Consider the following 27,946-nt stretch of genomic DNA (forward strand, 5'->3'; position numbering starts at 1 on the left):
TGAATGACATCTGATGTTCATTGTCTACAATCACATGCTGAGGGTGGCCAGTGAGAAGCTCTGTCACCTGGATAGGGACCTCAGCAGACAGCTGCCCAGGACACCTATGCGAACATGGACGAGGAGGCCGCTATTGGGAAAGACTTCTTCCAGGTACCTCAGAGGGGGGTGTGTGGTACAAGGTGTGATGAGTCAGGGTGGGAGGAAGGAAACTTGGCCGAGACTCCTGGTGGGTACGTCCACAGAGATTTGGCCGTGAATGCACAGAAGTATTCCTGTTCATTTATAGCCACAGCCCCCCTTAGTGACATCCAAACTATTTATAGGATGTGCTGTCTCCAGCAATGGGGTGATTCATGCAGATTAGTCTTTATTATGCTTTTGGAATACCTGGTGTAAATTATTTTATCACCTTCAAAAGCTAATCCATCAGCATTATTATCAGAAGAAAGTCTACATCACGTTTCTTGATAAAAGAAAATGATATTAGGTCCTTTAAAGGTCATTTCAACGGTTGTAAGCCACTGAAAGGTTGTACAAATAATTTTATGTTTTTTTGTCACCAACTTGTGAAAGTTTCCCCTTGATGATGACTACCAGGTGAAGACAGTATTGTTCAAAGCTCTTATGAGAGCTCTTATGCATGTGGTTATTTCAAGTTAAAATCTGTTGGTAAAATCAAGTTCAAATATTGAATTAAGAACTAGAACAGATTTTATTAGAAAGTTTTATTTTTTTCCTATCATTATCTCATATCATTGTATATGATGTATATGTATTGATTATGTATATTGATTGTATATGTATTGATCATTGTATATGATGTATATGTATTGATATGATATATATGATGTATATGATATATAACTATACATATATAGTTGACACACAGTATTACATTAGTTTCAGGTGTAGAACACAGTGATTCAACAGCTCAACATGTTATGCTCCGCTCACCACAAGTGTGGCCACCATCTGTCACCATACAACCCTATTACCATACCCTTGACTGTGTTCCCTCTGCTGTACCTTTCATTCTCATGACTTACTCATTCCATAACTGGAAGCCTGTATCCACCATTCCCTTCACCCATTTGGCCCAGCCCCCTCCTTCCCTCCCCTCTGGCAACTATCAGTTTGCTCTCTGTATTTATGGGTTTGTCTTTGTCCATTTGTTTTGTTTTGTTTTTTTTGGATTCCACACGTAAGTGAAATCATATGATATTTGTATTTCTCTGTTTGACTTATTTCACTTTGTGTGATATCTGGTAGGTCCCTCTTTGTTGCCACAAATGGCAAGATCTTTTTAAAGGCTGAATAACATTCCATTATATATATATAGATAGATATATAGATAGATAGAGATATAGATATATCTACGTCGAGCGAGCACAGAGCCTCAGCCTCGCTCAGGGAGAGGTCTGAATCTCAGTGGGTGTCAAGACGAAGGGGCTGTGATCGTCACTGAGGTGCCCCAGTAGTGTCAGAGGCCAGTGTTACTCAGAAATTTGAGAATTGCGGTGTGACTTCTCAGTGGGACACCAGGGCTGACTGAAATATACAACAGTGATATTAAAATGTTACTAAAGGTCTCCGGTTCTGTCTTCGATTCATTGATATTAATGGTTCATTTTGAGCAACACATGGTAATTGCCAGTGTGCTTTTCCTTCCCTTTAATTGTGTAAAAGACATTAACACATAGTTGTCTTTAATCTAATTAGGGATTATTGATCTCAGTGCAGGTTTGAGTGCCTTCGTTAGTCCCAGTCAACTTCGGTCCTACACTCACGTATTTCTGCACTGTAGTTTCTGGTTGATTTGCTTCTTCCGTCACCAAGTGATTTTTAATTGCTTTCCTGTTGCCAGGTCCCATTAGTTTCTCTCATTCTGAGGTGGGTTTCTCCTTTGTTTGAAAGCCCGTACTCTATCTCATTTAATAAACCACAGCAAATCTTTTTAACTGTATGATGTCATCAGACGACGCTTCTTACCTACTTCGGCACATTCTCTTTCTGGTTGTTCTTGTGCCAGACGATTTGAAGCTGGTTCCGGAATGTTAACTGTGGGCAGCATGGCTTACTCAGGTTTGCCTCTTTTAAAGTCTCTTTGTCAGAAGCCTAGGTCTTTTGCGTCACTAAATTAGGAAAAGACCATATTAAATAATAATACCCGTGGTTGTCAAAATGGACTTGAATCTACTCTTGTGCTTCCTTGGTGACTTTATAAAATCACATAAGCCTTTGGAAATGAATTTGGCGATATTAAGCACGGAGAAGGCACTATTCACTTACATCGTTTCAGGAATTCTACTGCAGAAATCATCTAATACAGGGGAAAATGATATCAGGATGTTTATGCAACAGGGGAAAGAGTGAAATGGATGGAAACAAATGTTCAAAACGGAACAATAATTAAATTAACGATATTATTTTTGTTCTAAGGAGCATTTTGTGACAAGGAAATATCTGGCAACATGAAAAAATTTACTTCACATACTACTAATTGAAACTCACAACTAAATACACCGTCATTACAGCTATGCGCAAACACTCATTTCAAAAAATCTTGCAAGGAAATGAACAAGAATGGTATTGGGTGAGTTAGGTAATGATGACGGGATCACAGGATATCAATTTTCATTCTGTAATTTTCAAATTTCTATATAATACAATTATACTTACTTAAATCTTAAAATAAGTAATGTTCAAGAATACAGCCATGCAATTTGAATTTGAAAAATCCTGACATATCATCCAACTGACCGACATGGCCCTAATAGAGGGTGTGAGAACTTTGATTCATCACATGCTCTGCACCCGTGCGAACTGTCTTTCAAAACATCACCATTTGTTAATGTAAGAAGCAAACGTGGTTTGTTTCTATTGTAACTTTTATCCTTTAAAAAAAACCTTATTTATGGAGTGCCTGGGTGGCTCAGTGGGTTGGGCGTCCGACTTCGGCTCAGGTCATGATCTCACAGTTCGTGGGTTCGGGTCCCGCCTCAGGCTCTGTGTTATATCAGCTCAGAGCCTGGAGCCTGTTTCGGATTCTGTGTCTCCCTCTCTCTGTGCCCCTCCCCTGCTCATGCTATCTCTTTCTCTCTCTGTTTCTCAAAAATAAATGTGAAAAAAATTTTTAAAAAAAGTTTATTTATTTTGAGAGAGAGAGAGAGAGAGAGAGAGAGAGAGAGAAGGCACAAGCAGGAGAGGGGCAGAGAGAATTGGAGAGAGCGAATCCCAAGCAGGCTCTGCACTGCCAGCACAGAGCCCAACGCGGGGCTCGATCCCACAAATCGTGAGATCATGACCTGAGCCGCAATCAAGAGTCAGATGCTTAACTGAGCCGCTCAAGCTCTCCTCTTTGCCTATTTTTCCATTTTAGTATTTTTTGGTGATTGATTTATAGAAGACCCATGTAGATTAAGGAATTTTGGAATGATTGTGGAATCGTTGTGTTCTTCTTCTTATTTTGTTTATTTATTTTTGAGAGAGAGAGACTCAGAGCAGGAGTGGGGTGGGTCAGAGAGAGAGGGAGATACAGAATCCAGAGCAGGCTCCAGGCTCTGAGCTGTCAGCAGAAAGCCCAACGCAGGGCTCGAACTCATGAGCCCTGAGATCATGACCTGACCCAAAGGTTGGCTCAACCAACTGAACCCCTGGGCGCCCCCATTGTGTTATTTCTTATTGCCAATTTTCCCCTTTTAATTTATTGAATAATGGTTTTAGGTACAAAGATGTTTAAAATATTTTTTGTTATTTAAATCAATAATGTGGATTCTATTTTCTGTACATAACTATTTCCTACTTTTTTCATTTTGGGGCACTGATACCACTTAAGAGTGTTTTCTACACACACATACAATTTCACATATATGAAGAAATGCAACGTTGCCAACATCCCAGAAGCCTCCTCTGTCTCTTTTTCACTTCGTGGTCAAAAGACCCCTCTTCCCTCCAGCGGCAACTGCCCGTGGGAGGCAGCCTCCGTCCGTGTTCTTCCCTTCCGCGTGGGCTGGACTTGTTGAATTGCCACAAACCAGTAGAATCCAGGAGAGACAATGAGGTGGCAATTTCGAGATTAAGTTCCATTGTGGTTTCTGTTTCTTCTTTCTCCTCCTCTGCTCCTCCCTGTCCCTCTCTTAGCCCTTGCTCTGGGGAAAATCAGCTGCCTTGTCGTAAGCCCTGTGGAGAGGTCCACGGGACCAGGAACTGGCATCTCCTGTGAACAGCCATTGAGCATCTGAGGCTGCCAACGGCCACATGAGTGAACTTGGAAGAAGATCCTGACCCGGTCAGGACAGCAGCCCCTGTAACATCTTGATTGAGCCTGTGACAGGCACACAGCTAAGACCCATGGGGATTCCTGACCTGTAGCAACTACGGGAAAATAAATGTTTCCTGGGGGCACCTGGGTGGTTCAGTTGGTTAAGTGTCTGACTTCAGCCCAGGTCATGATCTCACTGTTTGTTACTTGAGCCCTGCATTGGACTCTCTGCTCTCAGTGCAGAATCTGCATCAGATTCTCTGTCTCCCTTTCTCTCTGCCCTTCCCCTGCTTTCTCTCTCTCTCTCAAAAATAAATAAAGATTAAAATAAATAAATAAATAAATAAATAAATAAATAAATGTTTACTGTTTTAAGCCACTACATTTGGAGATAATTTGTTATGCAGCAATAGTTAACCAATACACTATTCATTTTTATGGTAATAATTTACATGGTAAATGGACCGTGTAAATTTGGCTTCCCTAAAATTGCAAATTGATGTATAGGTATATCCTACCATTATTTATACCTAGCTTCTGCCACATAACGATTGTAGGATTCATCAGTTTTGTGGCATGTAGCTGTCGTTTGTTTATCTTTATGGCTGTGTGGTATTCAATTTTAAAATATATATCAATTTATTCACTAACTGTCCATGGACATTCGATTTGTATTTTTGGCTATTACGAGCTATGGTTCTACATGCACAGTGGTGCAATACCCATTTATTACCCAGCAGTGGAATTCGCTGTGTGATAAAATATCGATGTCTTCAGATGTTCAAACTATTTTCTGAAGTATTGTACTAATTTATTCTCCCACAAGCAGGTTATTAGAGTTCTTTCATTCCACTTTCTTGTCAAGTCTCATAAGACTTGAAATATTCCTTCAATCTGGTGGGCGTATGGCACTATCTCATTGTGGTTTCAGTTTTCATTTATTTTTTATAATGCAATGAGGAAGTTTTTGTGTATTTATTCGCCATTAGGATGTTCAATTTGTCAAGTATCTGAGTTTATTTTTAAATGGTGTCAGTTGTCTTTTTCTTTCTGATTAATGCAATTTAAAAATACATTCTGTATAAGAGGTAGTTTTTTGTGGTTATGTGTTACAGATATCTTCTCTCATTTTGTGGGTGTTCTTTCTTACTCTTACAGCATATTTATTTGAACAAAATTTTGTCTTGTTTAAGAAATCCTTCCCCGCCAGGAGATCATGAAAATATTCTCCTCGTATTTTTTTTCTAGTTTGCTTTTCACTTTAGGTATTTAAGTGGACTTAAATCCTTAAGTCCTTTTTAAGTGGACTTTTTGCTGTAGGTGTAAGGTGGGAGTCAAATCTATTTTTTCCTACACGGATACTTAACTGTTTCAGCACCATTTATTAAAAAGCCCACCACTGGGCGCCTGGGTGACTCAGCCGGTTAAGCGGCCGACTTCGGCTCAGGTCATGATCTCGCGGTCCGTGAGTTCAAGCCCCGAGTCGGGCTCTGTGCTGACCGCTCAGAGCCTGGAGCCCGTTTCAGGTTCTGTGTCTCCCTCTCTCTGCCCCTCCCCTGTTCATGCTCTGTCTCTCCTGTCTCAAAAATAAATAAAACGTTAAAAAAAAATTTTAAAAGCCCACCTTTTTTTCCCCCTTTGCTGCTGGACCTGTCTCTAGGTACTAATTCTGCTCCATTGGTATGTTTTTCCAAAATCAAGACTCTGAGCCTTAACCAACTGAGCCACCCAGGTGCCCCTCTACATACATTTTTAGTTGTGCACACACACACACACACACACACACACTTACACCCCAAGACTCGGGGTTTTCTTTGAGATTGTATAAATTAACTCAGAATTCACACCTTTACATTTCTGCCTATTCCTTCCCCCCCCCCCAATTTTTATTTAAATTCCAGTAGTTCACATACAGTGTAATATGAGTTTCAAGTATAGATTTTAGTGATTCATACGTGTATGCAACACCCAGTGCTCATCACAAGTGACCTCCTTAATACCCTCACCTGTTTAACCCATCACCCCACCCACCTCCCCTCCAGTAATTCTCAGTTTGTTCTCTATAGTTAAGAGTCTGTTCCTGATTTGCTCTCTTCCCCCCCCACCCCATGTTCATCTCTGTTTCTTAAGTTACGCATATGAGTGAAATCTATGGTATTTGTCTTTCTCTGATTGACTTATTTCACTTAGCATAATACTCTCTAGCTTCAACTGTGTCGTTGCAAATAGCGAGATTCTGCTCTTTTTACGGCTTACGTAATATTCCATTGTATATATATATATATACATCTCTCGTATCCCTTATTCAGTCGATGGACATTTTGGGCTGTTTCTGTAATTTGAACGTTGTTGATAATGGTGCTATAAACGTTCAGGTGCATGTATCTCTTTGAATCAGTATTTTTGTATCCTTTGGATAAGCACCTAGTAGTTCAATTGCTAGATCTTAGGGTAGTTCTATTTTTAACTTCTGGAGGGATCTCCATACCGTTTTCCACCAACAGTGTAAGAGTGTTCCCCTTTCTCCGCATCCTCGCCAACACCTACTAATTTCCTGTGTTGTTGATTTTAGCCAATCTGACAGGTGTGAGGAGATATCTCATCATCGTTTTGATTTTTATTTCCCTGATGATGAGTGATGTTGGGCATCTTTTGATGTATCTGTTAGCCATCTAGATGCCTTCTTCTGCCCATTTCTTTTTAACTGGGTATGTTTTGGGGGTGTTGAGTTTGGTAAGTTCTTTACAGATTTTGGCTACTAGCCCTTTATCTGATATGCCGTTTGCAAATATCTTCTTCCATTCTGCCGGTTGCCTTTTAGTTTTCTTGATTGTTGCCTTTGCTGCACAGAAGTTTTTATCTGGATGAAGTCCCAATAGTTTATTTTTGCTTTTATTTCTTTTGCCTCAAGGAGACGTAGCTAGTCAGAAGCTGCTCTGGCTGATGTCAGAGAGGTTGCTGTGTTCCGCTCTAAGATCTCGATTGTTTCTTGCCTCACATTTTGGTCTTTCATCCATTTTGAATGTATTTTTGTGTCTGGTGTAAGAAAGAGGTCCAGTTTCATTCTTTTGCATGTAGCTGTCCAGTTCTCCCAGCACCATTTGTTGAAGAGACTGTCTTTTTCCCATTGGGTATTCTTTCCTGCTTTGTTGAAAATTAATTGGCCACATACTTGTGGGTCCATTTCTGGGTTTCCTATTCGATTCCATTGCTCTACGTGTCTGTTTTTGTGCCAATACCGTATGTTCTTGATGACAGCTTTGTAATACAGCTTTGTATGAGATTGTGATACCTCTAGCTTTGGCTTTTTTTTTCAACATCACTTTGGCTATTTGGGGTCTTTTGTGGTTCCATATAAATTTTAGGATTGTTTGTTTTAGCTCTGTGAAGAATGCTATTGTTATTTTGACAGGGATCGCATTGGCTATGTAGATTGCTTTGGGTAGTATTGACATTTTAACAATATGTCTTCTTCCAATCCATGACCGTGGAATGTTTTTCCATTTCTTTGTGTCATTTCAGTTTCTTTCTTAGGTGTTTTATAGTTCTCAGAATACAGATCTTTTACCCCTTTGGTTAGGTTTATTCCTAGGGTTTTGGTACAATGGTAAATGGGATTGATTCCTTGATTTCTCTTTCTATTGCCTCATTATTGGTGTACAGAAATGCAACACATTTCTGTACATTGATTTTGTATCTTGAGACTTGGCTGAATTCATTTATCATTTATAGCATTTTTTCTCTTTTCTTTCTTTTCTTTTTCTTCTTCTTCTTTTTTTTTTTTTTTGGTGGAGTCTTTTGGGTTTTCTACATAGAATATCATGTCATCTGTAAATAGTGAATGTTTGACCTCTTCCTTGTTTATTGGATGCCTTTTATTTCTTTTTTTGGTCTGATTGCAGTGGCCAGGACTTCAGTTCTATGTTAAATAACAGTGGTGAGAGTGGACATCTCTGTCATGTTCCTGACTGTAAAGGAAAAGTTTTCAATTGTGCCCCATTGGGTTTTTCATACAGGGGCTTTAATACATTGAGGTATATTTCCTCTAAACTCACTGTGTTTACTTTGAGTACTTTACTCACTGTGTGGTACTTTGTCAAATGCTTTTTATGCATCTGTTGAGAAATTTATATCGTTCTTATTCTTTCTTCTACTAATGTGGTATATCACATCGATGTATTTGTAAATATTGAACCACCCTTGCAGCCCCGGAATAAATCCCACTTGATCATGGTGAATAATTTTTGTTAATGTATTGTTGGATTCAATTTGTTAGTATTTTTTGAGAATTTTTGCATTCATGTTCATCAGGGATACTGGCCTATAGTTCTCTTCTTTAGTGGAGTGTTTGTCTGGTTTTGGAATCAGGGTAATGAAGGCTGCCCTCATTGAGTTTGGAAGTTTTCCTTCCATTTTAATTTTGTGGAACAGTTTTGATTGTTTTTTATCTTCCCTGATTTGGGATTTTACTTATTTGGGTATTTTCTCTTTTCTCTCTGACAAGTCTGGCTAGAGGCTTATCAATTTTATTATTTTTTTCAAATTAACCAGCCCCTGGTTTCATTGATCTGTTCTTCCTTTGTTTTAGTTTCTATATCATTTACTTCTGCTCTAATCTTTATTATGTCCCTTATTCTGTCGGCTTTAGACTTGGTTGTTTTTTTCCTACCTCCTTTAGGTGTAAGCTCAGGTTATCTGAGATTTTTCTTGCTTCTTGAGGTAGATCTGTACGGCTATACACTTCCCTCTTAGGACTGGTTTTGCTGCATTCCAAAGGCTCTGGACCATCATGTTTTCATTTTCATTTGTTTTGATGTCTTAAAATTTTTTTTCTTTAATTTCCTGTTGATCTATTCATCATTTAGTAGCATGTTGTTTAACCTCCATGTATTTGAGGGCTTTCCAAATTTCTTCTTGTGGTTGGCTTCTTGTGGTTGGTGCTGTGGTCAGAAAAGATGCATGGCATGATATCAGTCTTTGTGTACTTGTTGAGGCCTCACTTGTGACCCAGTAGGTGATCTATTCTGGAGAATGTCCCATGTGCACTCGAAAAAATGTGCATTATACTGTTTTAGGCTGAAATGTTCTGAATGTATCTGTTAAGTTCATCTGGTCCAGTGTGTCATTCAAAGCCCTTGCTTTCTTCCTGATTTTGTGCTTGGACGGTCTGTCCATTGATTTAAATTAAAGTCCCTTACTATTATTGTATTATTATCCATTAGCTCCTTTATGTTTGTTGTAAGTTGTTTTATAACTTGGGAAGGTTTTATAAACTTGGGAAAGTTGGGGGCATAAATATTTGCAACTGTCAGATCTTCTTGTTTGATAATTCCCTTTATTATTATATAATACCCTTCTTCTCTTATTACAGTCTTTGGTTTAAAATCCAGATTGTCAGATACCAGTATGGCTACTCCAGCTTTCTTCTGTTGTCCTGTAGCATAATAGATGCTTCTCCATCCCCTCATTTTCCATTTGCTGTTGTTGTTGGGTCTAAAATGAATCTCTTGTAGGCAGCATATAGATGGATCTTGTTTTTTAATCCGTTCTGACACCTTGTATCTTTCATTTAGTCCATTTACATCCAGAATAATCATTGATAGATATGTATTTAGTTCCACTTTATTACTTGTTTTGTCATTGTTTCTGGAGGTTTTTTTTATCTTCCTTTGTAGTCTTTGTCACTTTTGGCCTTCTGTTACCATTCAGAGAATCTTTAATATTTCTTTTTTTTAATATTTTTAAATGTTTATATATTTTGGGGAGACAGAGAGACAGAGCGCAAGCAGGGGAGGGGCAGAGAGAGAGGGAGACACAGAATCTGAAGCAGGCTCCAGACTCTGAGCTGTCACCACAGAGCCCTATGCAGGGCTTGAACCCACGAAGTGCAGGATCATGACCTGGGCTGAAGTCGGGCACTTAACCAACTGAGCCACCCAGGCACTCGTAGAGTCCTTAATATGTCTCGCAAGGCCTGGTTTAATGGTCATGAACTCCTTTAGTTTTTGTTTGCTGGGAAACTCTTTATCTCTCCTTCTATTCTGAATGATAGCCTTTCTGGATAGAGCATTCTTGGCTGCACATTTGTCCCATTCAGCATGTTGACTATATCATGCCACTGCCTTTGGCTTGCCAAGTTTCTGTTGCGAGATCTGCAATTAGGCTTATGGGTCTTACCTTGTAAATTAGGGTCTTCTTTTGTCTTGCAGCTTTTAGGATTTTTTTCTTTATCACTATATTTTGCAAATTTAATTATAGTATGTCTCGACATTGGCCTGTTTTTGTTGATTTTGATAGAAGTTCTCTGTATCTCTTGGATTTGGATATCTGTTTCCCTCCCCAGATTAGGGAAGTTTTTAGCTGTTATTTCCTCAAATAAACCTTCTGCCTCTTTTTCTGTCTCTTCTTTTGGTACTTCTATGGTATCAATATTATTATGTTTTTTTTTTTATTTTTTTTTTAACGTTTATTTATTTTTGAGACAGAGAGAGACAGAGCATGAACGGGGGAGGGGCAGAGAGAGAGGGAGACACAGATTCGGAAGCAGGCTTCAGGCTCTGAGCCATCAGCCCAGAGCCCAACGCGGGGCTCGAACTCATGGACTGTGAGATCGTGACCTGAGCCGAAGTCGGACGCTTAACCGACAGAGCCACCCAGGCGCCCCTGTTATTATGTTTGATGTAGTCACTGAGTTCCCTAAGTGTGCTCTCATGATCCGTAATTCTTCTTTCTCTTTTTTGCTCAGCTTGCTTATTTTCCATAATTCTATCTTCTGTATCTCCTATGCATTCTTCTGCTTCTTCTCTCCTTATGATTATTGCGTCCACTCAGTTTCAACTCTAAGTTAACACATTTTTCATTTCTGCTTGATTGTTTTTTAACTCTTTTATCTCTGTGGTAAGGGTCTCTCCCTAATGACCTCCATGCTTTTCTCAAGCCCAGAAAGTATCCTTACCATTGTTACTTTAAATTCGCCACCAGGCATATTACTTATATCTGTTCGATTAGATCTCTGACTGTGACCTTTTCTTGCCCTTTCTTTTGGAATGAATTCCTCCATCTTGACATTTTGTCTAGGTCTCTGTCTTCTTTTCTATGTTGGAAAAGCCTGTTAATTTCCTGCTCCTGAGGGTAATGGCTCTATGAAGAAGAGGTCATATGGTCTTCGGGGCCTGACACTTAGGGAGTGTCTCTGGTATGTGCTGCGTGAGCTCTGCTGCTGTGTCTTGACTGCTCTGTCCTTCAGGTCAGTCATCCGCAGAGGTTCTTCTTGCCTGCAGTGGGCAGTGCTTTGTCCTTGGCCAGCATGTGGCAACTTTGAATGGGATGTACTCTGTTCTGCCTACTAAATGAGACCTGCTGTTATTTCCACTAGAACTGAAGTCCTGGAGACTCTACGGTCAGTAGACATGGTGCGTAAGGGGGTTTCCGCCAGTCTTCAGGGGAAAGGGCCCGCTGCACTGGGCCTCGGGAACACTTGCTCAAGAAAAGGAGTCCCAGCAGAGTGCACGGGGTGGTACTTGGTGTAGACAGGGTAGACAACCAGTGTTGGCATCGTGCTGTTTACTGAAGTTGGTGTATGCTGGGCGGGGGGGGGGGGGGGGGGGGGGGCGGGGAGGATGGCACCAGCCAATTTCTTTGTCCCTGGAGGTGGGGGGGGGCGTTCCATGCTTGCTGCTCTCAGGGAAGCACCCCCTGAAGACTGAATAATTTCCCCTCGTGTGTCACAGGCATTTCTCAGATCGCTGTTTTCACAGTCTGTCCCTAGAGTGTTTGCCTACCTGGAGCAGTGCAGTGAACCTTGGACTGTATCCCAGCAAAGTCTGCTGATTTTTAAAACTCCAAACGTCAGGGACATGCTGTGGCAGGGACTGTCGCTGGTCTTCTGGGAGGGTCTTGCTGTGCCGGAGAGCAAAGCAGGCTAGAGAGCCGGTGTTCAGGTTAGCTGCTCCCAGTAGGTGTCCTTGCGCAGATGCTAAGGGGTAGTGGAAGGAAATGGTGCCCACTGGTTCTCTTGTCCCTGGAGAGGTGACTCTGAGATTGCTACCTCTCACAGATGTACTCCAAGGAGAGGTCTCTTCCTGTGTGCTTTAGGGGATCCTCAGGGTTGTTTGCCTGTTTCTTTCAAGGAGTAGGGAAGTGCCCTCAGGGTTCTAACCCAGCCAAGTCTGCCAACCACCAAAAGTCTAGTCTTTATGCCCTCTGGTGGCAAAAACTTGCAAAAATCGGCCCCTCTCATCTTTCCAGCCAATGGCTTGGGGGAAGTGTTCTCTTTGTGTGTATCCCCGCGTTCCCCCACTACCACCTACTGGACTCTCTCTGCAATCAGGGCTCCCTCTCCTCCACATCATCCGTGATCTGTTTCTCCCCCCAAACCACATCTCTGCACTTTGTACCTTCCTCAGTGTGGCCTCTTCTGTCCCTCTGGTTGTTCAGTTTGTTCTGTCGGTCCTCAGGTTGATTTCTTGGGTATTCAGAATGATTTGATAGTTACCTATTTGTGTTCAAGGGATGAGGCAAGCCTAATGTCCTCCTACTATGTTACCGTCTTAGCTCCCCCTCCCTATAAGTCTTCCAGTCCGTGACCATATTATAACAAATATGTCTCATATACTAACTTACGGTTATCTATAGAGGTTTTGAACAGATTTTGATTTCATTTGATCCTTAGTTACGTGATAATTTTGAAGCTATTAGTGGTATTTTAAAAAATATAGTTTCTTGGTTTGTTTATTCGTTTATTTTTTGCTGGCATACAGTAATTATATATCGTATATTATTTTTGTGGGTTGTATGTTTTGTTAAATTCTCTTATTAATACTAAGGGTTTATTTGTAAATTCTTTTGGATTCCTTAGTTAAGCAATCATGTCACCTGTGAATAATGACAATTATTTTTAATTTCTGCAATTCATTTTATGCTAAAGAAATAGTTATCTCCTTCCAGAACAAATAGCCAACTATTTTTACTAATATTTGTTATATGTTAAAGTTTGTTTTTATTTACCTCATCTTCCCCACTGATTTGTTGATTCTTGTACTGATTACTGTTTTTTTAGGACTCTTAAATTGATGTAGCAGAGTTCGTGCTTTAAAAGCCAGGTCTCTGGGGCGCCTGGGTGGCGCAGTCGGTTAAGCGTCCGACTTCAGCCAGGTCACGATCTCGCGGTCCGTGAGTTCGAGCCCCGCGTCAGGCTCTGGGCTGATGGCTCAGAGCCTGGAGCCTGTTTCCGATTCTGTGTCTCCCTCTCTCTCTGCCCCTCCCCCGTTCATGCTCTGTCTCTGTCCCAAAAATAAATAAACGTTGAAAAAAAAAAATTAAAAAAAAAAAATAAAAGCCAGGTCTCCTGTAAACGGAAGGTTCAGAAATTAGAGCCATATTCAAGATTGTTCTTAAGTCATTGGCAAATATTTTATGAATCCCATAATGACCTAAAATGTATGTATTTTCCATTGGTGCTTCGGATTTTATGACTTCGTGGCTATGAAATTACTAATTTCTAGGGGTCGGCTGGTGCAACTTTTCTGGGAAAAGGTGCAGCATGTAATCCTGTCTTTTGTGAAGAGGAAATGGGTTAGTTCCCACCATATCCATCCAAGGAGAGTGTAGCCACATTGGTGAAGGGCATAAGCCTAGCACAGTGAGTGCACAGTGCAGGCATCAGTATTCTCGCTGGCTCTATTTAAGGGAAATTTGGAATTGCGAGCTTTGTTATTTGTTCTCTTTATAACCAAATGGAAGCTATCATTCAATATTATATCAATATTATATTATTAACATAATCTGTTGGGAGTAATCAAAATCATTACCATGTTCTCATTGACTCGCAGAAGATTTGAGAAGTATATTAATTATTTGGTAAAGGTTTTCTAATCGTTTTCACGAAAGAGGCCGAGTTTCAAGGCCGCCTGGCTGTCTTTGAAGTTTCAACTTACAGAGGCAAAACATTTGTTTTCCTGTCCAAATATGACCCCCATCCACTTCCTTATCAGGCTGTGTAATAGAATGCACGGCAGGTTTGGATAAGCTCGGGAAATGGTATTGACTGGAAACCATACATTTTGGTTCAGAGATTTCCTCATTTTAAGATGTGGTTAGCGCTAGACGTGAGAAGGCAGTACTGTGATTTCTGAGTGTTGGGAAGTGTAGTTCAGGCTTTGCCTCCTGCCAGAGCCTGTGGGGTTGCCACTGCCCCTCAAAGCTATCTTTTAAGTCACAAATGTCTTCTGGCGCTGTAGAAGGAGATCTTTTTAGACGTCCCACATGGTCTTCATCCAGAGAAAGCAACTTTGTTCTACCTAACAAATATGCCATGGGCAGTGGCCAAGAGCTCGCTCCCTTCCTTAGCTCAGAGTTTTGTTTCCAACCCACTGTCGTGGGACAGTTAAGAGGAGGCAAAGGGAAGGTATAAAGAATTTTTATTATAATTTCATTGTTCTTGAGTTGGTAGAGAGCACATCATAATAGAGTTTTCTTAATCTGACATCACTGCTTCAAAGCTGGAAATCCAAAATCACGGGTTCAGTGCTGGAAGTGAGCTTTTGAGGGGCGCCTGGGTGGCGCAGTCGGTTAAGCGTCCGACTTCAGCCAGGTCACGATCTCACGGTCCGTGAGTTCGAGCCCCGCGTTGGGCTCTGGGCTGATGGCTCAGAGCTTGGAGCCTGTTTCTGATTCTGTGTCTCCCTCTCTCTCTGCCCCTCCCCCATTCATGCTCTGTCTCCTTCTGTCCCAAAAATAAACGTTGGAAGTGAGCTTTTGACTCATTTTCTAGTCTAATTATTTTAGCTCTTTTCTGTCCCCTTTTTTTTTGTGTGTGCCAGAAATGTAATTGTCTTCCTAGTAATTTCTGAATAACAAACATATTAGCACACCTGTTTTTATCTCTTTCCATTGTACACTAATTAGCTATTTTTCTGAACGCTAAGCGGAACATTAAATTCTGAAGACCTCTCTAAAACAGAAGAAACATAGTGACAGTATCCTCATGGTATGGCCCCAAAACCAAGAATTTGACTTATTTTGATTGTACTTATATAAAAAAACAGTAAGCAAACAATCAAGATGATTAGTTGCTAAGACTGTATTCCCAAATGCCAGTTTAGATGTGTTGCTTGGAATCCAAAGATATTTTTTCTTTGTTGTTGGAAAGTGCCTCCTCAATCATACCGAATCATAATTATGTATTGTTTCAGGTTGAAAGATTAGCTATCGATCTATATAAACTACCTGAGATCTCTGCCCACTAAGGAGATCTGTTAAATTGTTATTTATTTCAAGCATTCTCACTTGGATTTATTCTAAAATAAGTAGACGCGAAAAAGTATTATGTAAACTTTACAAGGAACATAGGAAGACTATTGACACGGGAAATTCGGCAGAACCGTAGCAAGGCATCACAATGAGGTATTCATGCCTCATTTTCTCTTTGTGAATAAATAATTCCTCAGGATGGTACTGCTTCCATAGAGACATTGAGATGTTCCTATTGTCTACCTTCATACTACGTTTTGCCTTGGTGACACTGCTCTGTTTTGTTTTTTTGTTTTTTTTTTAATGACAGGAAGAGAACTCAGCATAGAATTTTAGAGTGAGAAGGAACATTAAGGGCATCTCATCCAATCACTCACCCACAGTGGTAATTTCTTTCACCATGTCTGTATCCGTACCATGTGGCCACCCATGTTGTCTTACATGGCAGGATTCCTTCTTTTTTTAAGAATGGAGAATATCCCATTGTGTGTATGTGCCACATATCGTGGGTCCAGTCATCTGTTGATATTTATCTGGATGGTTTCCATACCTTGACTACTGTGAAAAACGCTGAAATGAACACAAGGGACGTATATCTCTTTGAATTCCTGATTTCATTTCTGGATAAATACCCAGTAGTGGCTTTGCTGGATCATATGGTAGTTCTGTTTTTACTTTTTGGAGGAACTTCCGCACCGTTTGCCATAGTGGCTATTCTAACCCCATCCAAGCGTTGCATAAGAGCTCCCTTTTCGCTACATCCTCGCCAAAACTTATTTTTCTTGTCTTTTTGGTAATAGCCATCCTAACAAGTGATGGAATGATATTTCATTGTGGTTTTGATCTGCATTTCCCTATGCTTGGCGACATTGTGTACCTTTTCATATACCTCTTCGCCATGTGTATGTTTTCTTTGGAGAAATATTCAAGTCCTTTTCTCATTTTTTAATCAGGCTATGATTGTTTTTAATGTTATTCAGTTATATGAGTTCTTTATGTATTTTGGATATTGACTCCATATTAGTTTGCATATTTTCTGCTACTCCATTTTTTCACTTTACTGATGATTTCTTCTGTTGTATAGAAGCTTTTTGGTTTGATGTAGTCCCACTTATTTATTTTTAGTTTTGTTGTCTGTGTGTCTGGTGTCCAATGCAAGAAATCACTGCCAAGACCATTGTCAAGTTTTTCACTGTATATTTTCTTCAAGGAGTTTTACGTTTAAGGTTTGAGCTCAATTTGTGTTAATTTTTGTGTATAATATAAAAGTCCAATTTCACTTTTTTTTTTTGCAGGCAGATGTCCAGTTTTCCCAACAGCATTTGTTAAAGAGACTATCCTTTATCCATTGCTTTGTCTCTCTATTCTGTTTCATTGGTCTATATGTCTGTCTTTATGCAAGCACCACACTTTTAATTACTGTAGCTTTGTAATATATTCTGAAATTAGGAAGTGTGATGCCTCCGGCTTTGTTCTTGTTTGAGGTCATTTTGGCTATTCAGCATCTTCTGTAGTTCCAAATGAATTGTAAGATTGTTCTTCTATTTCTATTAAAAAAATGCCATTTGCATTTTGATAAGTATTGCACTGAATCTGTAGGGTGCTTTTGGTAGTACGGACATTTCAACAATATTAATTCTTTCAGTCCAGGTACATGAGGATGTCTTTCCATTTATTTGTGTCTGCTTTCATTTTCTTCATCAGTGTTTTCTAGTTTCTTTTTTTTTTTTTTTTTTAATTTTTTTTTTTTATAACGTTTATTTATTTTTGGGACAGAGAGAGAGCACGAACGGGGGAGGGGCAGAGAGAGAGGGAGACACAGAATCGGAAACAGGCTCCAGGCTCTGAGCCATCAGCCCAGAGCCCGACGCGGGGCTCAAACCCACGGACCGCAAGATCGTGACCTGGCTGAAGCCGGACGCTTAACCGACTGCGCCACCCAGGCGCCCCAGTGTTTTCTAGTTTCAATGTACAAGCCTTTTATCTTTTTGGTTAAGTTCATTATGCTAAGTGAAATAAGCTAGTCTTAGAAGGACAAATACTATACTGCATTGTTTTACTTATATGAGTTATCTGGAATAGTCAGACTCATAGAGCAAGAACACAGAATGGTGGTTGCCAAGGGTTGGGTGAGGGCACAGTGGGTAATTGTTTTCATTGAGAATAAAGTTTCTATTATGAAAGAGGAATAGATTCTAGACATCTCCTGTGTAACGCAGTACCTATAGTAAAGAATATGGAATTGTATGTTGAAAAATGTGTATTGAAATAATTTCTAGGCCCAAGATGGACCTGCCCCTGCCTGGAGTGCCACGTCAGTGAGTCAAAACTTAGATGACTTTTCCATCCCTATAAATGTAATGTATTTGGATAAACACAATGGAGAAACTTCTGGATAAATACCCAGACAAATATCATATGACTTCACTCATACGAGGAATTTAAGACACAAAACAGATGAACATAAGGAAAGGGAAGGAAAAATAATATAAAAACAAGGAGGGGGACAAAACAGAAGAGACTCTTAAATGCAGAGAACAAACTGAGGGTTGTCGGAGGGGTTGTGGGTGGGGCATGGGCTAAACGGGCAAGGGGCATTGCGGAAGACACTTGTTGGGACGAGCACTGGGTGTTATACGTAGATGACGAATCGCTGGATTCTACTCCTGAAATCATTATTGCACTAGATGCTAACTAACTTGGATGTAAATTAAAAAATAAAAATAAAAAATATACAAAAAAGAGGGGACATCAATTTGATACGTAAATTTTGAAGTAAGGTAAATAGTAAGATTATGTCCTATAATGTGAGGTTTCAAAACAATATTGATGAGGAGTTTAATGCCAAAATTTTTGCCATTTTTAACATCTGTAACATATTTCTCTATATTGTTTAAATATCCTAAACAATAAACAAATAGCTAAATAGCTATAAAAATTACCTAAAATCCCATCAAATTAGTCAAAAGCATCATTAAGTTTACTCTTAGCGATAGAGAACAAACTGATGGTTACCAGAGAGGAGGTGGGTGGGGAGATGGGTAAAATATATGATGGGGATTAAGGTATGTACTTTAAAAAAAAGGTTTTTTTTAATGTTTATTTTTGAGAGAGACAGAGTGCAAGTGGGGGAGGGGCAGAGACACAGAATCCGAAGCAGGCTCCAGGCTCTGAGCCATCAGCACAGAGCCCAACGCGGGGGCTTGAACTCACAAACTGTGAGATCGTGACCTGAGCTGAAGTCGCTTGCTTAACCAGGCTGAGCCACCCAGGCAGCCCTAAGGTATGTACTTGTCATGAGCATAGAATGACGTAGGGAATTACTGAATCACTATATTGTACATCTGAAACTAATATAAGACTGTAGGTTAACTATACTGGAATTGAACTAAAAGCATCATTAAATTTGATTTTGATGTCCACAAATGAGAAAAAATGTAATATTCTTAGAAATTGACACTTATTAATTTAACCACTATTTTCTGAATGACCAAGAGGCCGTTTCTTCCTCACCTCCCAGTTTGTTCTGCCAAATAGGTAAAATTGTTTTTGGTAGCAAGTAACATACTGTCCGACTATATCGGCTAAACAATAAGTTTTACCATTCAATTTCACATGAGAATCAAAGATTCAGGCCATTTTTGGGTTGGCTACCAAACAATTACATCAGAGGTCTAGGGAGACAATATATATGCGCTTCAGGACCTATCCCCACCCTCCCTTCTGGCCAGTAGATCTATAAAGAGGGTTAAGTTATAGTATAACTCATCTAGGGGCATACTGGGTCTGATAGGGGAGGAACAGGTCATACTTCACAGCAGGTACAAGGACCTAGATAGCATGTACTGGGGGACCGCTAGAAATTCTGATGGTGCTTGGTCAAAGTGGTCAGAACACAAAACATAAGAGAGAAGGAGGGAGTTCATTGTTCTGGGAGGACTCTCCCCAGATAATGGATTTATCATCCTATCACAAGTTCCAGAGATGGTACAGGCTCAGTGGTAGGATGGCTGCTAGAAACATGAAAAAACGCAAGGACCCAGGCTTGTCAAGACACCAAGCAGTCTCTGAGTAGTTGGTGTGTTAGAAAGGGTAAGCCGTGTAAGACTGGAAGGTTCGTAGCTGATCAGGTTTTATGGGCTGGCCCAGACGATAACCATTTACTAAAGTCTTATGTCTTATGCAAAGTGTTGGCAAGGAGCATCATTAAAATATTCCGTGATGGCTCTCTATAAGCCAAGGCTGATTGGGAAGAGGCCATTACGGAACTAGACTCATCAATAGCAAAGGGGATAATAGAATCCTGTAATAATGGAGGCCAAGTGGTGACACTTAATTTGCCGAATTTCCTGAAACCCACCATTATAATGAGGTGTAGGGTCAGAGTGGTTGCCAAGGATGATGGACCTGCAAAGAGATGATTGATAAACCCGGATAAGACAGATGGGTACTACTCATTTTGCATCTCAGAAGAAATCAGGCATGGATGGCCAGGAGTCTGAGGGCAGTCACTCCATGAAGTCACATTCACTTTCCCAGTTCCTGTACTTGAGTCAGTTTTTAGACTTAGAATCTATTAACTGAAGAGGAAGCTGGGTCCTTAGGAGGAAGGAATTTGCGACACCGTGAGAAGCATCGATGGTTATGACTGCCCTAATCCTTCCCCTAGGAGACCTAAGGCTATTTACACAGGTAACTGTTAGCTGGTGAAAAGGGAGTATCTGAACGATTCGAACGTAGGATCTGGTTTACCAGTGAAATCCAAAGACCCGAAAAGTCATCATAGCCCCTCTGCTAGAGTAGGGGTATACAGAAGCTAGACACAAATTGCAGTCTTGGCTAAATTCCTGCTTAAATGGATCCACTGGGTTTGCAGTCCCACCTGATGATAATTTCTCTGTTCTCGAATGTGTATCTGTGATTCACATACTTAGTAGTTGGTGCATCCCCACCTTGGGTTCTTGACCTGTGAATTTGGTGCTACTTTAGTACGGAAGGCCAAGAGATAATCTCTGATTACCCCTGCCTACAGCCGATGTAATCAATCAAAAATAATATCGTCTTCCAAGATGGAATAGGTGTACAAGTTAGATTCATTGGTGGTGACTGGTCAGGGGCCTGGAAGAAAAAAAATTGGAAAATTAGGAGAAGGAGGTCTGGGGTGGGGGAAGTAGGAAATACATGTGGGAATGGAACAAAGTATGTTCAATAAAAAGCATCAACAACTGGGTTGACAGGATGATTTGGCCACATGATCATCAACCTTTGTCATCGGCCACTCCGGTACGGGTGTGGTAGGTACATACATGAAAGGGGGAGAGTGGGAGAGAGAGGTTATGCATTGGCCCACCAGTATGGGTTTGCACTTAAAAAGGCTTATTTAGGTTCTGCAGTCACGGAAGGTTGAATTTGCCTGTAACAGAGACCAACACTGAACTGGTACAGTCTCATCCCACAGAGAGACCAACCACTGCTCAGTGGCAAGTTGACTGTATCAAATCCCTTCTACCCTCGAAGAACCAGAGAGCTGTTCTAACAGGAAAAAACACAAGCTCCAGGGAGAGATTTGCCTTTCTTGCCTTCAAGGTCTCAGCTAAGATGACTATCTGAAGGGTTTGATCCACTGCGTCCCACATAATGTCACATTAGACCAGAGGATCTGCTTTGGAGCAAAGGGTATATACGAATGGGATCATGAAAATTAGACCCACTGGTTTATTGCCCAGAAGCTGCTGTCCTTATAAAACACCATAGCAGCATCCTGATGGTAGAGTTAAAGGGACAACTTGAGGGAGACACTCTGTGAAGATAGGGTGACATTTGCCAGTTCTACATGTGCACCCTGAATCCAAGACTTTTATCGGCATGGTATTCCCACTGAAAATAATGTTGGGGTACAGGAACCAAGGGGTGAAAGCAGGAACAGCCCCACTTGCCATCATTCAAAGTTTATGCTTTCCTTCCCTTTAACTCTGGGCTCTGGACAGTTAAAGGTCCTGGCCCCTAAAGGGACTGTACTTCACCATAGGACAGCAAGAGTGCTATTGAACCACAAGCTACAACTGCTGCGTGACACTTGAGATCATGGGTCGCGGGGCTAGCAGACAGGAGAAAAAGCCTCCATCTTGGCAGGATTATTGACCCCAGTCATCGAGCAGAGGTGGGATGCAATTATAGAATGGGACAGGGAAGAATATCTGTTGCACTCGGGCGACCCACTCGGACGCCTCTTGATGCTTCTTGATCAATTGTGACTGTAATTGGACAAGTATAGTGATCTCAGCTTAAGCAGAGCGCAGCGACTATGGGCTCAGACCACTCAGGGATGAGGGTTTGAGTCACACCATCATGTCATCTACAGAGACCAGAGGAGGTAATAGGTGAGGGCAAGAAGAATCCAGAATGAAGGGCAATGGGCATTAGTCCCGACAGAAGACCAGTTGCGTCAGTAGAGCTGTGGTTTACCCTACTAAGCTCTCTTTGCCTTCTAAAGAAGCGATGCCCTCTGGAATCCTGGGGAAGACAGTCCCACGTGGATATGACGGAAATCCAAGTGACACAAAGGGGGACTGTGGTGGCACAGAGATGTTCTACCCTGACCCTTCCGTGAGGAAGCACTTGTTTGTCCAGCTGTCAACAGGAGCTTCCAGATATCAGTTTCTTAGGGGTCTGTCTCAGCCGAAGAGAGCCGCTAACCCACGCACACACCCTTCTGGGGCACTTGTTTCCGATGACGGCGCGGGAGGAAAGAGATTGGCTGTTTTGGCCTCCCTCAGGACAGCTCTTAGGGGCACGTGTGCTTCAGGGTCTCTGTGGGGTAGGCGGAGGGTTTGCTGGGCTACAGAACAGGATTTCTCCCTATGCCCAATCCCGTATCCTCCTCAAAATGCCACCCCCGAAAAGGCTTGATATCTAATACGTTAATACGTTGCAAACCAACTTCTAGACAACAGAGCCTGGGACAATGGCCTTAGCATGATAGCACCACAGGGAATGAACCAAAATGGCTGAAGAAGACTTAGCATGTGTTCTTATCAAAGTAACTCTCTGAAAAGTTTAGCATTGTAAGGGTTAGCATGCCTCCATTTAAACTGTAATAAACACACACACACACACACACACACACACATATATGTATATATGTATATGTATGTGTCTATATATATACATGTATATGTATATAGCACTGGATAATTTCTTTGGGGCCATTTACCTCTAGGTAAGTAAACAAAACAGGCTTGAATGTGAAGGCATGGTTTGGATTTCTCTAGATCTTTCTGACAGATTTGATCAGCCCCTGTAGAATGGGTAGTCAAGCTAGAATTCTAGGCCAATGTTAACCTCAAGAATTTCCCCTAGTATTTACAATTGAAGAAACGAGATGAAATTGGACCCTTAAGCGAATAAGCTTTTGAAGGGCATTCCCTTAACCCTGGGGGCAAAATTTTATCTTGACAGAGGGAAGAGGAGCACATGGGGTCAGGCAGCCCAGCCTCCAATTGTGAGTAGATATGCAGACAGCTAGACTCTCTGCCATTGTGAAGGCTCCCCAGGCAGGTGGAGAAGAGCCTTTTGCTAACTCATTTTTGTGTGCAAACTTCCTAGCAGCTTCTTGGTCCCGAACGTAAGGACTCTCAATTCCAGTTATATGGAGCTCAGGGATATGGGGAGCTGCTTGTGGCTAACGGAAATAGTTGGGCCAGAGGTTGTTGAATGCAAAAACAGTTAAAAAAAAAAAAAAGGAGAAAAAGTAAAAAAGAAACTAGGAAAGAAAGCTAGATTATCTAGAGTATAAACTAGGATGAACCATTAGGGGAAAAAAAAGAGAGATACGGAAGGAAACAACAAAGTATATTCATAATTGAAATATTTAATATCTGTTTGTTGTTTGAAGCAGGGGGTGGTAGGAAGGGACATTATTACAAGAAATTTTTCTCGAGTATTTTGATATAAGGATATATATTATATATTGATATAAGGGTATATCAAGTAAGCTTATCTTATTTTATTTTTCTCTTTTTAATAATTTATTTATTTTCTGATTTACATCCAAGTTAATTAGCATATAGTGCCACAGTGATTTCAGGAGTAGATTCCTTAATGCCCCTTCTCCATTTAGCCCATCTCCCCTCCCACAACCTCCCCTCCCCTCTCCAGCAACCCTCTGTCTGTTCTCCATATTTAAGAGTCTCCTATGTTTTTGTCTCCCTCCTTGTTTTTCTATTCTTTTTGCTTCCCTTCCCTTATGGTCATCTGTTTTGTCTCTTAAAGTCCTCAGATGAGTGAAGTCATATGATATCTGTCTTTCTCTGCTAATTTCATAAGTAAGCTTATTTTAAGCGGTGCTATCTGATAAGGATAGAGCTATTTTAAGAGCAAGCATTTACTTATTTCATCAAAAGACTTGCAATTTACAGTGGAGTGTGATTAAGATATTATATCAAGCCTGGGATGATTCCTATTTGCTGCTAATTAATATTTTTATGCAGTCTTGAGGCATGTTTTGTTTATTTAGTTGTACCGTCATTATGCTCTCCTTAATCCTGACAGTCTCCAAGGGGTGATTCAAGGGGACAGGCGATCGTCACTTCTGGAAGATTTGTGCTCCAGAGCAGCGTCACGTGACTCCAGGTGGCAGGGAAAGAACTGGGAAGAGTTAGTCCTCGGGAGCTACCGGGTCAGTTTTTGTTCACGGCACTCTTGGCGGTCGGGGTCGTGGGTAAGGTGACAGAAGGTGAACGTGGGACATTCTGGGGAATTCAGAGTTTGTTACATAAATGGGGAGAAGAATAAATGATATTAACATTGTCAAAAAAATGAATACATTTTCTACACGGAATATGCATTTAAATGCACATATATTAGGATCTTTTATATTTTATGGATTTATATTTACATATTCATTTCTCTGGGTACGTATGTGTGTAGGTTCGACAGTAAAGAGACTGATGGGGCAGCACCTTTGTAAATGTATACTTTGGACCACAAAAGATCTTTAAGGAAAAAAACAGCTCAAAGCATTAATGGCACCAACTGACTTTCTGCCAGTTTGAGGGGTTTACATGGTTTAATGTTCAACCATTAATGATAATCATGACAAAATGACTTGAGTGAAGAGTTTCTGCTCTACCATTTACTAGCTGTGTGATATTTTGAAAATTTCTTATTTCACCTAGCCTGAGGTTCTCATAAACATCAAGGGACAACCTGTACCTTCTTAGCCTCCTCCATGGCAAATTTCCTTTATCTTCAGAATGGTAAGTATCAACTTAAAAATATGTATATGTAAATATTCAAAGAGTAAGAAGAATTGTATGTATATTATATATAATTATATATAATTGATAATTTATATAGACAATTGTTCATTATATATTAGAATAATTATATATATACATATACATATGTATACACATACATATATACATATGTATACATATGTATACACATACATATATACACATATACATATATACATATGTATATGTATACATATGTATACATATACATATATACATACATACATATGTATACATATGTATATATGTATACATACATATATACATATATACATATGTATACATATATACATATACATATGTATATATCTCTAACATTTGAAATCTGGAGTCAAGATATGTACAAAACTATTAATACTATTTCCTCTAGGTAGTGGAATGGGTTAAGGGAAGAACATTTTTACTTTTCATTCCTTTCTTTGCTGTTGTAATTTTTTACTAAGTATAGATATTATTATTCTAAGATTGAAAAATAAACAATAGCCTGTCTCAGGCCTTGGTATTTTCCCAACTTGATATTGTCCCAGGGAAAACAGGTCAATAGCACATATATAAACAGGGCAGTGTTCACAGAACCTGAGAAATTTGTTTTGGACAAGCCATAATACAATTTACCTGTAGCTTTGCCTGTGGATTACGGAGGATAATCAACTAAATATTTTAAAATTATTACTCATAGTATAACTTGTTTATTTTGACATTTTAAACTTGCAGAAAAGATGCAAGTATAATATGAAGATTTCCTCTGTGCTTTTCACTTAGATTTATTAATCTTTCACGTTGGCCTTATTTGCTTTGTACCTATCTCTTTATGCATACATGTACATGTATATATTTACATAAGTATACATAATATTAATACGTATATGTTTCTGGAATGCTGGAGATTTGAAGTGCAGAAACTGTGCCTCTTGACCTTTGAATGCTTTTGTGTATATTTCCTACCTACATAGAACTACAGTACAGTTATCCAAATAGGGAAAGTTGCCATTGATACAAACCTAGTATCCAATCCATATTCCATATTCATATTTTGCGAATTGTCTCCATAATATCACTTATAACTATTTCTCCAAGACCAGGATCCAATCAAGAGGTACGTATTGCATTAAGTTGTCATTCCTCTTTATTCTCCTTCATCTGGAACAGTTTCTCCGTCTTTGTCTGTCATGATCTTGACATTGTTGAGGAGAACAGGACATTTACTCTGGAGAATCTCTTTCAGCTTGGCTTTGTCTGGTGTTTCCTCACTTTGATTCAGGGAAAAAAAAATTTTTTGTTTTTCCCCGAGAAATGCTGGAAAGGGGATGTTGTGTTCTCGGTCTATCACTTTCTAAAGCATCAATGGGTGATCACTTGGTTTCTATGGTGTCGGTAGATTTCTTCACTGTGAAGTTCCTACTTTCCTCCTTGTAATTAATATGTCATTTGTGAGGAGATACTGTAAGCCCAAGTGCGTATCTTTTTTCTCATTGTGATGATCTCCTAATTTTAATGCCCATTGAAGATTGTTGCCTGACACGATTATTACTTTGGTGGTTGCCGAACGGTGGCATGCCATTTCATTCCTTCTACGTTTATTGGTTGGCATTCTTCTGTAAGGAAGAGCTATTTCTTTTTCCACTGTATTTATTTATTCACTTATTTATTAATATCTGTATAAGCATATGGGTTTTGATTTAATTCAACCAGCTATAAACTGTTCTATTATTGTTCTTTCGTTCTTAAGACTTTATTTTTCAGAGCAGTTTTAGGCTCGCAGCAAAACTGAGTGGGAGGTACAGAGATTGCCCACATACCCCCGCCCCATTCAAGCATAGCTTCCCCCATTATCAATACCCCCACCGGGGTGATGCATTTATTGTAGTTGATGAACCTATACTGACACATCATTATCACCCAAATCCATAGGTTACATTAGGGTTCACTCTTGGTAGTATAAATTCTATAGGTTTAATGACAAATATTTAATGCCATGTATCCACCATTATAGCATCATGCAGACTGGTGTTGCTGGCCTAAAAAATCCTCTGTCTTCTGTCTGTTCATCCCTTCCTCTCCCTGTAATCCCCGGCCAACACTGATGTTTTCACCGTCTTGATGGTCTTTTCCAGACCATTCCAGAATGGTCGTATGGTTGGAATTGTATAGTATGTAGTCTTTTCAGACTGACTTCTTTCATTTAGTAATATGCATTGAAGTTTCCCTCATGTCATTTCATGGCTAGAGAGCTCATTTCTTCCTAGCACTGAGTAATATTCCACTGTCTAGATGGATCACTGTTTGTTTATCCACCCACCCACCCACTGAGGGACATCTTGGTTGCTTCCAAGTTTTGGCAATTATTGTTTGTTTTACGCTCGAATCATGCAACGTCTGGTCAATGGTAGTCGCTTCAGCTGTCCCCGGGTCCTTTTGATGCAGTCTCAGGTTTCGTTTGTTTGTTTTTGTTTTTGTTTTGTTTTTAGCATTTCCTTACTTTCTGGTACAATAAGATATTTTAAGCCTTTCTGGTATTTTCCCTGTCCCAGTCCTATCTCTCCAAGAAGCATTGCCTTCTTTTATTGCAAAATGGCATTACTACCACCATCTGGGTACTAAATGTGTTCGCTGCTAGGAGAATGTCACAGCTTCTAGGCCCTCTTGGTGGATAAAGAAAACACAGGCCCACAGACACAGACACAAATATACTCATACATACATGGACACACACACTCGCATATACATACACTCACACGTACACACGCATACATAATACGCACAGGCACAAAGCACACTTGTATATTTAAATACTTATTTAAAATTCCAGTCGTACTCATATGATACTTCCATTTCCTTCTAATTTAATACCCCAGAGTTCATTCTGTTCTCTCTCCTTTCTATGTGTGTGACTGGCCGTGTGGAAGAGAGAATGAAATCAACGTACAGAAAAACAAACTGAAGCTGGACAACGATTCTTGGTGACAACACAATCCCTGACTGCAGTTGCCCTGAACCTGCTCTGCACCTACCTTTCCTCGGGTTTTTGAAAATTCCAGGAAGATGCCTAACTAGCTTGGTTGGACGATAGTCTTTGGAAACTAGGATAGCATTGACTAATGCTGCAATGAAGGACAATCCGGTGCACGGTCAT

The 27,946-nt window shown here is 40.2% G+C and overlaps 1 long non-coding RNA gene across 1 annotated transcript; it reads left to right on the top strand.

Moving 5' to 3' along the window:
• LOC125156084 (uncharacterized) lies at positions 1 to 27,942 on the top strand. Its single transcript, XR_007148466.1, has 4 exons — positions 1 to 153; positions 24,065 to 24,191; positions 24,691 to 24,771; positions 27,720 to 27,942. It is a non-coding gene; the product is annotated as an uncharacterized LOC125156084 (long non-coding RNA).
• Positions 27,943 to 27,946: the final 4 nt, after the last annotated feature.

This window comes from Prionailurus viverrinus, chromosome F2, assembly GCF_022837055.1.
Source record: "Prionailurus viverrinus isolate Anna chromosome F2, UM_Priviv_1.0, whole genome shotgun sequence".
Taxonomy (NCBI): Eukaryota; Metazoa; Chordata; class Mammalia; order Carnivora; family Felidae; genus Prionailurus; species Prionailurus viverrinus.